General features: G+C 41.2%; 1 protein-coding gene and 1 non-coding gene across 9 annotated transcripts in view; both read left to right on the top strand.

The window, feature by feature from the left end:
• The window catches only part of ADAMTS17 (ADAM metallopeptidase with thrombospondin type 1 motif 17), a 359201-nt gene that overhangs the window by 45931 nt on the left and 299922 nt on the right, over nt 1–13348 (top strand). The window lies entirely within an intron of this gene.
• LOC132360888 (U6 spliceosomal RNA) lies at nt 10215–10321 on the top strand. Its single transcript, XR_009501208.1, has one exon. It is a non-coding gene; the product is annotated as a U6 spliceosomal RNA (small nuclear RNA).

Genomic DNA, 13348 nt, shown 5'->3' with positions numbered 1-13348 from the left:
ACAGAACCCTAGGACAATTGGTAAAAGCAAAGCTATACAGGCAAAATCACACAAAGAAGCATACACATACACACTCACAAAAAGAGAAAAAGGAAAAAAATATATATATCGTTACTCCCAAAGTCCACCGCTTCAATTTTGGGATGAGTCGTTGTCTGTTCAGGTATTCCACAGTTGCAGGGTACATGAAGTTGATTGTGGAGATTTAATCTGCTGCTCCTGAGGCTGTTGGGAGAAATTCCCCATTCTCTTCTTTGTTCGCACAGCTCCTGGGGTTCAGCTTTGGATTTGGCCCTGCCTCTGCGTGTAGGTTAAGCTTTGGATTTGGCCCCGCCTCTGCGTGTAGGTTGCCTGAGAGTGTCTGTTCTTTGCTCAGACAGGACAGGGTTAAACTAGCAGCAGATTAGGGGTCTCTGGCTCACTCAGGCCAGGGTTAAGGAGGGGTACGGCATGCAGGAGAAGCCTGCGGTGGCAGAGGCTTGCATGACGTTGCAACAGTGTGAGGAGCGCCATGTATTCTCCCGGGGAAGTTGTCCCTGGATCATGGGACCTTGGCAGTGGCGGGCTGCACAGGTTCCCGGGTGGGGAGGTGTTGATAGTGACCTGTGCTTGCACACAGGCTTCTTAGGGGCTGCAGTAGCAGCCTTAGTGTTTCATGCCCATCTCTGGTGTCCATGCTGATAACCGCAGCTCGTGCCCATCTCTGGAGCTCGTTTAGCTAGTGCTCTGAATCCCCTCTCCTCGCACACCCCGAAACAATGGTCTCTTGCTTCTTAGGCAGTTCCAGACTTTTTCCTGGACTCCCTCCCGGCTAGTGTGGCGCACTAGCCCCCTTCAGGCTGTGTTCACGCAGCCATCCCCAGTCCTCTCCCTGGGATCTGACCTCTGAAGCCCAAGCCTCAGCTCCCAGCCCCAACCTGTCCCGGTGAGTGAGCAGACAAGCCTCTCGGGCTGGTGAATGCTGGTCGGCACTGATCCTCTGTGCGGCAGTACCTCTGCTTTGCCCTCTGCACCACTGTTGCTTGAGCTCTCCTCCGTGGCTCTGATGCTTCTTCCCTGTCCACCCCCGTCTCTGCCAGTGAAGGGGCTTCCTAGTTTGTGGAAACTTTTCCTCCTTCACAGTTCCCTCCCCAAGGTGCAGGTCCCATCCCTATACTTTTGTCTCTGTTTTTTCTTTTTCCTTTGCCCTACCCAGGTACACGGGGAGTTTCTTGCCTTTTGGGAAGTCTGAGGTCTTATGCCAGCATTCAGTATGTGTTCTGTAGGAGTTGTTCCACATGTAGATGTATTTCTGATGTATTTGTGGGGAGGAAGGTGATCTCCATGTCTTACTCTTCCACCATCTTGAAGGTCTCTCTCCACCATATTATATCTTAACTTCTCAGAATCTACTTCAGATTTACTAACTTATTTCTAGTGAGATATAGAAACATTACCCCTATATCGCTCTATTCTCTTTCCCCTTTTGTGAACTATTATTGTTTATAAATATATATCATAATATATATTTTATATTTATATATTACATACATATCACAAACCCAACAATGAATTGTTGTTAGTATAATTTTTCTTACTTTATATAATTTTATGTGTATTAAAGAAGCTGAGAAAGGAAAAATCGAGCAAGTCTATAGAGTTTGTTATATCAACCTTCCTTTTTATCATTTCTTGCTCTCTTCATTTCTTCATGTGGATTTGAGTTACCATCTGTTATCATTTTCCTACTCCAAGACAACTTTGCTAACACCCATCTCTTTTGTGCTTTTATTGTCAAACACATTATCTTTCTCTATGTGAAAGGCCTGATAATACAGCTATGTAAATAATGTTTTATACAATTTCTTTTAAAATCAGTTAAGAGAAAAAGGGGAAGAAATATGCAATTATACTGTTTCTTTTAATTACATATTCAACTCTATTATTTTTCTTGTGTTTGTGGATTTGAATTGTCATTTGGGGTACTTTCTTTTAGTCTGAACAACTTCCTTTAGTATTTCTCGTGAGGAATGTCTGCTAGGAACAAATTCTCTCAGTTATTGCTTATCATAGAATATCTTTATTTCACCTTTGTTTTTGAAGGATTGTTTTGCTGAATATAAGATTATTGGTTGACAGTTCCTTCAGCACCTTGAATATGTCATCCAACTGTCTCTGGCCTTACTGTTTCTGATGAGAAGTCAGGTGCTAATCTTATTGGCACCTTGTACATGATGAGACAATTTTCTCTTACTGCTTTCAAGATTTTCTCTTTTTCTTTGACTTCCAGCATTTTTACCGTATGTCTGGGTGTGGATCTCTTTGTATTTATTCTACTTGGATTTTGTTGAGTGTCTTGGATGAATCATGTTTTTCATCATACTTAGCAAGTTTTCAGGCATTATTTCTTCAAATTTTTTTCTATTCCTTTCTCTTCTTCGTCTCCTTCCCATTGCATTATATTGGTGTACTTAATGGTGTCCCACATTTCTCTGAGGCTCTGTTCATTTTCTGCTTTTCTTCAGATTGTATAATCTCTATCAATATATCCTTATATTTGCTGGGTCTTTCTTCTACTAGTTTAAATATAGTTTTAGCTCCTGTAGTGAAATTTTCAGTTTTGTTATTGTACTTTTCAAATCCAGAATTTCAATTTACTGCTTTAAAAAAAGTAATTTCTATCTCTTTATTGATACTCTCTATTTGATGAGACATTGTCATTATAGCTTTCTTTACATCTTTAAGCATAGTTTTTTTATTTCTTTGAACAGTTTTATTGTGGATGTTTTTAAGTCTTTGCCTGTTAAATCTGTCATCTGGGCTCTCTCACAGGCAGTTTCTGTGCCTGCTTTTTTTCCCTACATGTGGGTCACACTTTCCTGTTTCTTTTTTGTGTCTCACAGTTTTTGTTGAAAATTGGACATTTTATAATTGCAGGAACCTGGATAGTGGTTCCTTATCACTTCTTCAGGTCTTTTGTTGTTGTTTGCTTGTTTATTTGTTCAGTGACTCAGACTATTTTGGTGATGTCTTTTTTCCTTTAGTGCCACTCTCAGAGGGAGAAGCCTGGGGCATATGCACAGTCACCCTACATGACAGTGGTTTAATCGGGCTTCTCTTTGACTGTCTCTTTCCCTAATCTCTCTATTAAGCTGTCTGCCTTTTTTGGTATCACACCCAGCTGGTGTGCTTCACTAATTGCTGACTGATTGCTCTGTTGGTTTCAACAGTGCCTGAGACATACATGGCTCTGCCATTTGATCCAACTAAATTCAGTAAGGGGTCATTTTTGTGGCAAGTCTCTGAGGTCTATTCTAACCCCAGGAGGGCTCTCTTTTCCTTTTCTCTCTGATGAACTACCTGACCTATCATTTAACTTATTGCTCTTTATTAAGAGTAGCTGCCAGCCTCATATTTGCTTATCACTAAAATCCTTATTGTTTTCAAGAGTGCCTGTAGGCTTGAACGTCCCACACTTTATTTCAAATAATGCCAGTACTTTTGGGGAGAGCATAGAAGCTCTTTGTTTTTATGGACTACCTCTGTGTTTGGGGAAAATCTCTAAGCCACTACTCTGGACAATAGGCAGAGTTGGTAGTCTCTGGTCTTCTCAGCTTGACTCTCCTGACATAGAATATCTGCCCTGTGAGCAAGCTGATATGAGGGTGATTGGTGCCCCCAGTATTTTCCTGGGTTAGAACCTCCTTCTTATGAGGGGGCTGGGTGAAGGAATGGAATCTTAACCTTTTGGATGCACTCATCAGGAAATTAGACTCTTGAGTTTGGACTGGAGGAGATGACAAATGATGGTGGCCTACCCCTCTTGGTAAAGCACCATATCCTTTGATTGGCAGCTGAGGGGAAGAGGAGTTCTGCTTCTTTGTCATGCTCATCTGGAGTGGAGTTTCCATCAATCTGAGCTAGGATGGGAAGGAATGAGAGTAGTGGCTCAAATGTCAGTTTTCACTCTTGTCCTGAAAGTGGAACTCATGGGCTGCAAGAGAAAAGTGGTCAGTTTGAGAACCACAGTTGTCATAAAATGGCTCTTTCATGCTGTGGCAGGAACTCTAGAAATCTGAGGTAAGCTTGCCGTGGCAGCATAGTTGTGAAGGTGATTGACTGAAATTGGGCAGCATTGAAATGGATCTTCTGGAAGTGCAGTCTATGATCTAAGATTCCTTGAAGACTTCTCAAAGCAAGAGAGGCCTACTGTTGGGCGTGACAGGGAGTATGGGTTTTTTCTAATGCTGACCAGGGTAAGTGGCCCTGAAAGGGGACATTCCAGAAAGAAAACTAATTGGTGTTATTCCCAGAGCTGGGAAGCAAGTTAGTCATGGCAATAGCAGCTGACCTCTGGATTTCCCTGGCTGGACTTTCATCTTCTCTCATGCAGCATCCAGACAGGGAGTGAGTTGACCTGTGATGGGATCAGGGCCACAACTGGTGGGCTTATGTAGCTGCTGGTGCCCTGTCCAAAGCTCCTGCTGGGCATGTGTAGGCAGGTATGATTTCAAATTGAAGGCATATCCAGAGCTGATCTCAGACCACTGTACTGATTGATGATGCAGTGTGGTCCCCACAGGTCAGGATCCTGCTACAAGTGATCAGGATTCTATGGTGGCAGAATTTGCCCTGGAAGATTGCTTGCTGGGCTGGTGACTTTATGTTGGTCTGCCCTTATAGGCTTCTAGAGCAGAAAATCAGTGTGATGGGTCTGGTTTCCAGGGATGTAGTAACTGGAATCATATCAGACAAAGAAATTGACCATGCACCTTGTGGAGGGAGGCATCCTCTCACAACAGGATGGCCCAAGGGCCACGCAGTACGAGCCAGTGTTGTGCAGTGGATGGTTGGCTCAGATATGCCAGGATCAGAGCAGAAGTGATGTGAGCCTGGCTCAGAAAGGATGTGCAATAAATATGGATGAAAAGGACAAGAAGGTGGGGGAGGGAGAAGGTGAAGGGGCTATTCTGTCTCTAAAAGATAGGGCAGAGCAGTACCATAAAAAGAGAGAGCATGTGACTCCTCTGAATGTCCTGAGGGAGTACTGGGGCATCTCAGCTCCTAACATGTTGTCAGTGTCTGGACTTACCATGTGGGAACATTGTCTCTCAGGAATTGAATGCTGAGGTTGGTGAACTTACGGCTCATTGAAGCTTCTTGTAAAGACTGTGCTACAGAGCTTAGGACAGTCCAAATGAATTTGTTATAGAAGACCAGTGGCAGCAGATTAAAATAAATCATCCAGGATGTGGTGACACATTCAGATTAGGAGGCCATAGAAATGCTCTCTTATTAATCTCTGGATGACAAGGGCACTGCGGTCATTGCAAAGCGTGCTTACAGCATGGCCTTGGGTTTCACCCTGCAACTATCAAGCAGTCCTTCCACTAAAACCCGTATGAAGATAGAAAAAGGCAAAAACATATTTAGAAAAATGAAGGAAATAGGCAACCTGTTGTCAAAATTGGCAAGGACTTTCCACTAACTATAAAGAACAGTGGGCCTGGATTGGTAAGGGTAGTCAGTGGGCTTTTCAGAGTGGCCAAATCCTGCCTGTCTGAAAGAGAGCCGGAAGAAATATTTTCCCATCTCTTGTTTGTCCTTGGCTTTGAATTTTAGAAGATTTATGATACTTAGGAAACTGGTTGGCTGTCCCTCTTGGTTTGGCATTAGCCATTGTTTTATAGCCATTCTACAGCTAACTCCAGGGCAGCCCTGTGGCGGGAGGTATGTTGCTGGTACTTTGTATCTAGCATTGCCCTGTGGACAGAAGGAGGCCTGTAGATCCCTATTTAAGTGTCCCGTCAATTCAGAATATACAGTACTGCTCCTTGGGGAGGTACAGGATCCCACCACAGCCTGGTAGAGCCGACTACACAGATGCCTACTGAACATCGTGCTTGTCTGCCTGTCCTGTAGTAGCAGGTCTGAGATGGGATGCTGACTGTTGTGATCAAGGGAGACCTGTTCACCCAAGTCTTGGTGCTGGCTTTAGGTAGACCTCTCCTCATTGCAATTTGAGTATGTACAGAAAACCCATTTGAGGGTCTGAGTTCAAATACTATAGCCTATAAAGGAAAGGATATGCAGAGAAAACATATCTTTGGAAAGGATTTATTTCAGGACCAGAATAAATTTTAGAAAACTGGTATCCTAATGGGATGTAAGAAGATAAGGCTTTACTATGGAAAACAGTATGGAGGTTCCTTAAAAAAATAAAAACAGAACTACCATGTGATCCAGTGATCCCACTCCTGGGCATATATCCAGAAAAGATAAAAACTCTAATTTGAAAAGATACATGCCCCCCAATATTAATAGCAGCACTATTTCTAATAGCCAAGACATGGAAGCAACCTAAGTGTCCATCAACAGATGAATGGATAAAGAAGCTGTGGTGTATGTATACAGTGGAATATTCCTCATCCATAAAAAATGAAACATTGCCATTTGCAGCAACATGGATGGACCTAGACATTATCATACTAAATGAAGTGAGTCAGACAGAAGGACAAATATTGTATGATATCACTTACATGTGGAATCTAAAAAATAATACAAATGATTTTATTTACAAAACAGAAACAGACTCACAGACATAGAAAACAAACTTATGGTTACCAAAGGGGAAAGGTGGGGAGGGATAAATTATGGGATTAACATATACACACTACTATATATAAAATAGGTAAGCAACAAGGATTTACTGTATAGCACAGGGAACTATATTCAATACCTTATAATAATCTATAATGGAAAATAATCTGAAAATACATGTATATAACTGAATCACTTTTCTGTACACGTGTAACTAACACAATATTGTAAATCCACTATACTTCAATAAAAAAGAGAACATTTGGACCTAAACAGATGTCAGAAGTCATAAAAAAGGAAGATAGGACTTTAAAGAAGCAAAAGCCATAAGAACTGCAGAATGAGATGTAAAAACAATAAGCTTAAAATAAAAGGGAACTGGTGAGATAATGAAAGCTTATAAAACTAGTTTGCTGTAGCAGAATTAAAATCTACAAGGGAGGCACTACGCAGTTGAAATGACATTACACATTTGAATAAGTGATGTAGAGAATAAATGTGACATGCTTCTTTGGGGCAAAGGAAGGAAAGAATAGAGTGGTGAGAAAGGAAGTGATAGAAATGGGTTACAGAAAATTAAGTCCAATTTTAGAATCTCTGCAGAAGGAACCCCTCTGCCCAAGTTAGGATAGGGGCATTCATCAAAGATTTTTAATGAATGAAGACTTTCTGGAAGGTTTAAAGAAATCTCAGTTTACCAGATAAAAGGCTTACTGTGTTTTGATCAAAATTCATATACATAGGCCCACAGTTATTTATTCTGGCAAAATTTGTGAATTATAAGAATAATAGGAAAAGTTATACCAGTATTCAAGCAGACAAAACAGGTTACTCAAAAGAAACAAAAATCTGGCAGGCCTGAGTTGTCCATGATACTAAGTCCTAGAAGACAGTGGAGCCAGGACTGCAGTGTTGGGACAAGAAGTGACTGTGCAGGCTTCCCTGGTGGCGCAGTGGTTAAGAATCCGCCTGCCAATGCATGGGACACAGGTTCAAGCCCTGGTCTGGGAAGATCCCACATGCCGCGGAGCAACTAAGCCTGTGCACCACAACTACTGAGCCTGCACTCTAGAGCCCATGAGCCACAACTACTGAGCCTGCATGCTGCAACTACTGAAGCCTGCGTGCCTAGAGCCTGTGCTCTGCAACAAGAGAAGACGCTGCAATGAGAAGCCCACGCACCACAACAAAGAGTAGCCCCTGCTTGCCACAACTAGAGAAAACCCACGTGCAGCAACAAAGACCCAGTGCAGCCGAAAATAAATAAATGAATTTATTAAAAAAAAAAAAGGTGACTGTGCTCCAAGAATATGACACTCAGATAATTTGTTGTTCACCTGTGAGGGCACCTGATACTCTTAGATATGTAAGAGTTTAGAAACCATACACCCTGCTTGTCCTTCTAGGAAGAATTTCTTTAAAACATAATTGCAGTTGATTATGAGCTGAAGCAAAATTAAAAGATTAGAAATAGGGAGGGCATGATATAAAGAGTTGATGTGGATGATTGAAACTGGTTTAACATAGAGTTAAGCTTAACTAATTGATGCAAATACAGTTACAAATGGAAAGCAATAATTAAAGAGTTAAGGGAAGATCAAAGACCTAAATGTAAGGGCTAAAACTATCATGGTCCTAGAAGAAAATATAGGAATAAATCTTTATGACCTTGAATTAGGCAATGGTTTCTTAGATATGACATCAAAAACACAACCAAAGAAAATAAATTGGATTTAATAAAAATTAAAATATTTTGTGCTTCAAAGGATACAATCAAGAAAGTGAAAAGATAACTCACATGATAGAAGAAAATTTCTCCAAATCATATATCTGATAAGGGACTTGTACCTGGGATATATCCTATAATTCAACTCTAAAAAGACAACTCAATTGAAAAATAGACAAAGGACTTGAAAAGATAGTTCTCTGAAGAATATACATATAATTGACCAATGATCACATGAAAAAATGCTTAGCATTATTAGACACCAGAGGAATGCAAATCAAAACCACAGTGAGATACCATTTCGTACCCACTTGGATAATTACAATAAAAAAGATGGACAATAATAAGTGTTGCTGGAAATGTAGAGAAACTAGAACCCTCATATGGTGCTGCTGGGAATATAAAATGGTACAGACACTTGAAGAACAGGTTGGCAGTTCCTCAGAAGTTTAAGCAAAGGGTTACGACATGACCTAGCAATTCTACTCCAAGGTATACACCCAAGAGAAATTAAAACATTTATTCACATAAAAACTTATACATGAATGTTCATAGGAGCATTATTCACAATAGCCAAAATATGAAAACAACCCAAATGTCCATCAACTGATGAATGGAAAACAAAGTGGTATTCCATGCAATGGAATCTTATTTGGCAACAAAAAGGAATAAAGTACAGATACATGCTGGATGGATGAACCTTGAAAATACTTTCATAAGAGAAAGAAGCTAGAAACAAAAGACCACATATTAAATTATTCTATTTATATGAAATGTTCAGAATAGGCAAACCTATGGAGACAGAAAGTAATTAAGTGATTTCCTGGGGTGGGGGTGGTAGAGGGCGAAATGAGAAGTGGTTGCTAATGGGTATAGGGTTTCATTTTGGGTGATAAAAATTGTCTATTTGTGTCATCATGGTTGTGCAACTCTGAGAATATACCAAAAGCTATTGAATTGTATCCTTAAAATGGATGAATTGTATGGTATGTGAATCATATCTCAATAAAGCTGTTGTAAAAAGTAAGGAAAGGTGTAAAATATAAAGTACTTTAATAATATTCTGTACCTCAAATTTAAGAAATATCTACAAATCAGAAAAGTGGGGGACTTCCCTGGTGGCGCAGTGGTTAAGAATCCACCTGCCAATGCAGGGGACATGGATGTGATCCCTGGTTCGGGAAGATCCCACATGCCATGGAATAACTAAGCCCATGCACCATAACTACTGAGCCTGCGCTCTAGAGCCCGCGAGCCACAACTGCCGAGCTTGTGTGCCACAACTACTGAAGCCTGCGCATCTAGAGCCCATGCTCCGCAACAAGACAAGCCACCGCAATGAGAAGCCTGCACAATGCAACAAAGAGTATCCCCCACTCACCGCAACTAGAGAAAGCCCATGCACAGCAACGAAGACCTGATGCAGCCATAAATAAATAAATAAATAAACAAATAAATAAATAAATAAACAAATAAAAGAAAAGTGGAAAGGAATCTGGGAGAAAAAAGGGATGTTAAATTCTTCTCTGCACAGAGGGAAAGCCAAACTTCTACTATGTTCTTGACATGGAAAGAATGTTTCCTAAGATTGTAAGGATAGCTTATTGTAGAATTGCTTCCTCAATACTGGAGATGATAGACTCAGTGAAATATAGCTCACATAGGAAAATAGAGAAAAGGAACTAAAAACATGACAGAAGATCAAAAATGATCATTTTTATAATAAATATAAAGGCATTAAAACCCTCTATTCAATGACAAAGACTCAGAAATGACACCAAAAAGTTATGGTAAAAGCATGGGTAAAGATTTAAACATCAAATACAATTAAAAGGTGATAAAATCGAGGAAATACTTATCATAGTACTACAAAAGTCTAATATTCTTTCACTTATTTTAAAACTCTTTAGTGCTCGTGTCAGCAGCACATGTACTAAAATTGGAACAATACAGAGAAGAGTAGCATGGTCCCTGTGCAAGGATGACACGCAAATTCATGAAGCATTCCATATTTTTAATCTAATTTTAAAACAAGAAACAAATGAGCTTATTTACAAAACAGAAACAGACTTACAGGTATCAAAAACAAACTTATGGTTACCAAAGGGGAAACGTGGCGGGGAGGGTTAAATCAGGAGCTTGGAATTAACGTACACGCACTACTATATATAAGATAACCAACAAGACTTAACTATATAGCACAGGGAACTCTACTCAGTATTCTGTGATAACCTATATGAGAAAAGAACCTGAAAAAGAATGAATACATGTATATGTATAACTAAATCACTTTTCTGTACACCTGAAACTAACACAACATTGTAAATCAACTATACTTCAACTAAGTTAAATAAATGAAAGTAAATAAAATAAAATGAGGTTGTGGTAAGACCACTCCCCCCTCAAAAAGACTATTTACTGAACACCTACTCTGTGCTAGGCACTAGGTATAGAGCGATGAGTAAACTGGCATGATTCCTGTTCTCACAGCTTCCTGTAGAGTGGAAGAGACTGTTATTAAACACAGAACAGTTAAATTATTTCAAATTGTGGTTAAGTGCTCCAAGGAAAAGAGAAGTGTGCTCTGGTGACTTAGGTGAAGGGGTCCAAGGACAGCCGCATTGAGGAAACGGCATTTGAATTGTGAGGACAAGTCAGTCAGGTGGCTGTTTGGAAAAGAATTTCCCAAATGGAGCTATTGCATGTTCAGAGGCCAGGGTGTGGGGAGGAGATTTGGTGCTTGAACTTGTGAAGGCCAGTGTGATTATGTGGTTGCTCCCTACTTGGACATTAGGGGAAGCCACAGGACAACAGAGGGAAGCCACAGGAAATTGGGAGTGGGGGGTCTTAGTGAATTTGCGAGTTGGCTTAACGAGGGTTTCCATTCCCTCTGCTGTTTGACTGGTTTGCTCACCCTGGTGGAGCCCAAGGCTACTTTACATGTGGAAGTCCGAGGAATGGCTGATGTGGCCATAAAGGAACCACTCACCTCTTGGTGACCCAGTGGGGACATTGGAAGTTTGGAAGTAGGAGCCCTACTAGTAAGGGTGTCAGGAGAACTGCAGCCATGCTCAGATGAATGTGCCTTTCTGGGCAGGTTCTTTGGCCCTGGAGCGTCCTCAGCATTCGGGAAGGGGGTTCTTTGGGAAAGAGTCATAGTCTGGTGACTGGGTCTAGGCCAAAAGAGGAGCACTTGACTTATTTTACCACCTCTAGGTCTGCTGGTGGGTTATTTGAGCTCTCTCTCCATGTGTTAGGGGACATCTTGGGCTTCTGTGAAAGTCAAGGGGCCTTTGGAGGAGTGAAGGATGTCTGATTGTTAACTGCTCTGGAAATATGTGGGCATCCAATGTATTTGGAAGAACCCCTGACATCCATAAATTTGTTTTCCCTAAGCTTCTAAAAAGAGGGCAAAGGATTTTTTGATACTTTTGTTCCTTGTTTATGGACTTCATTCTCTCATTCACTTATACATTCAAAAATCATTACTGAATGCAAACTACGTCAGGCACCCTGCTCAGTGTGGGAGATACAAAGGTGAGAAGGGCAGTCCCCACCCTCAAAACCCAGATACTTGGGGAGATGTATAGCCCACGACTCGAGGCTGTGCTGAGCACTATCGGGTATCAGGGGACGGGTGGAAGGAAGAAGGCTTCACCTATATTTTAGTTTTGTGTTAAAGCAATGAAGAAGAGTTCCTGGTCCAAAGGTATGGCCTGCCCTCCTTGCAAAGGTGGAGGAATATCTGCGCTGTCTGAAGTTTCTTGTACTTCTTTGTCAAAGATGAAAGACTATCTGTCAAAAGAAACAATATCCAGGAACCCTGTGGGGGATTCCAGGTGCAGAGACAAGTCGATTTCTTTTCAGGCTTTTGTTTGTCCCGTCTTGCTCTGGCCGAAACATGGCACGTTAATTAATTTCTCTCTCCAAGCTGTGTATTTGGGGGATGTTCTTTTTTTCTCTTCTATCAATTTAGAAGATAAAACCATCAAGCTCCAGTAGGCTAGTGTAATCTTTCAGCAATAGACTTAACTGAAAAGTGGTGGTGAGAAGCACATGATAATTCCAAACATTTGCATTTGTTTTCTTGAATTTGTCAAATGTATCTTGATGGACCTCTGAGATGACTGTCCTTTCTGGGAATCACACGTTGTCCTGATTGTCCTGACTATGTGGCTATACACACTTCAACTCATGTGAAGGTGACCTGCCCAGTCCACACTTAAGGCAAGAAAGAAGATGGGCATCTGTTATGGACTAAAATGTGTCCCCACTAATCTCTGTGTTGAAGTTCTAACCCCCAGCACCTCAGACTAGGAATGTGTTTGGAAATAGGGCCTTTAAAGAAGTGATTATAGTTAAATGAGGTCATTAGGGAGTCCTTGTAAGAAGAGGAAATTTGGACTTAGATGGGTAAAGAGGGAAGATCTGTGAAGATGAAGACAGAAGACAGCGATCTGCAAATCAGGAAGAGAGGCCTCAGAAGAAACCAACCCTGCCGACACCTCAATCTTGGCTTCTAGTCTCCAGAACTGTGAAGAAATAAATGTCTGTCGTTTAAGCCACCCAGTGTGTGTTACTTTGTAATGGCAACCCTAGCTGACTAATGCAGTATCTTTTACGAGAAACATTTAATATTTAATAGAGGTTGAGACAAGGTTTTAGACTGACGTGAAATAAACCAGAAAACGCAGCCATCTGCCTTACCCTCAGGGAACCCTATGACAGCCAGTGTGAAACATTCTTACTGGAATAGGCCCAGCGTCTTTGTTAGATGGTGCTACCTTGCATTTTCCATTTTTCCTGCTTCTTTTTTTCTGGTTGTACAGCTCTGTCCTTTCCCGATACAATGAATAGTGCTTTTCTTCCTCCTCTCCTTCCAGTTGGAAGCCTGCTTTCCCTAGGAGTCTGGGCTGTTTCCTTGACGGTTCTTTCATCTGTGGGGTATTTATAGGACTGTTAAGGTTTTACATGCTTCTCTCCCTCCCTTGAGGGGAGCACCCAGCACCAGGCCAGCCACAGATTCAGGGTTTGACTGGCACC

The sequence above is a fragment of the Balaenoptera ricei genome, chromosome 2, assembly GCF_028023285.1.
Source record: "Balaenoptera ricei isolate mBalRic1 chromosome 2, mBalRic1.hap2, whole genome shotgun sequence".
Taxonomy (NCBI): Eukaryota; Metazoa; Chordata; class Mammalia; order Artiodactyla; family Balaenopteridae; genus Balaenoptera; species Balaenoptera ricei.
Note: the sequence above shows the minus strand (reverse complement) of the source record. Positions and strands in the feature narration are given on the sequence as shown.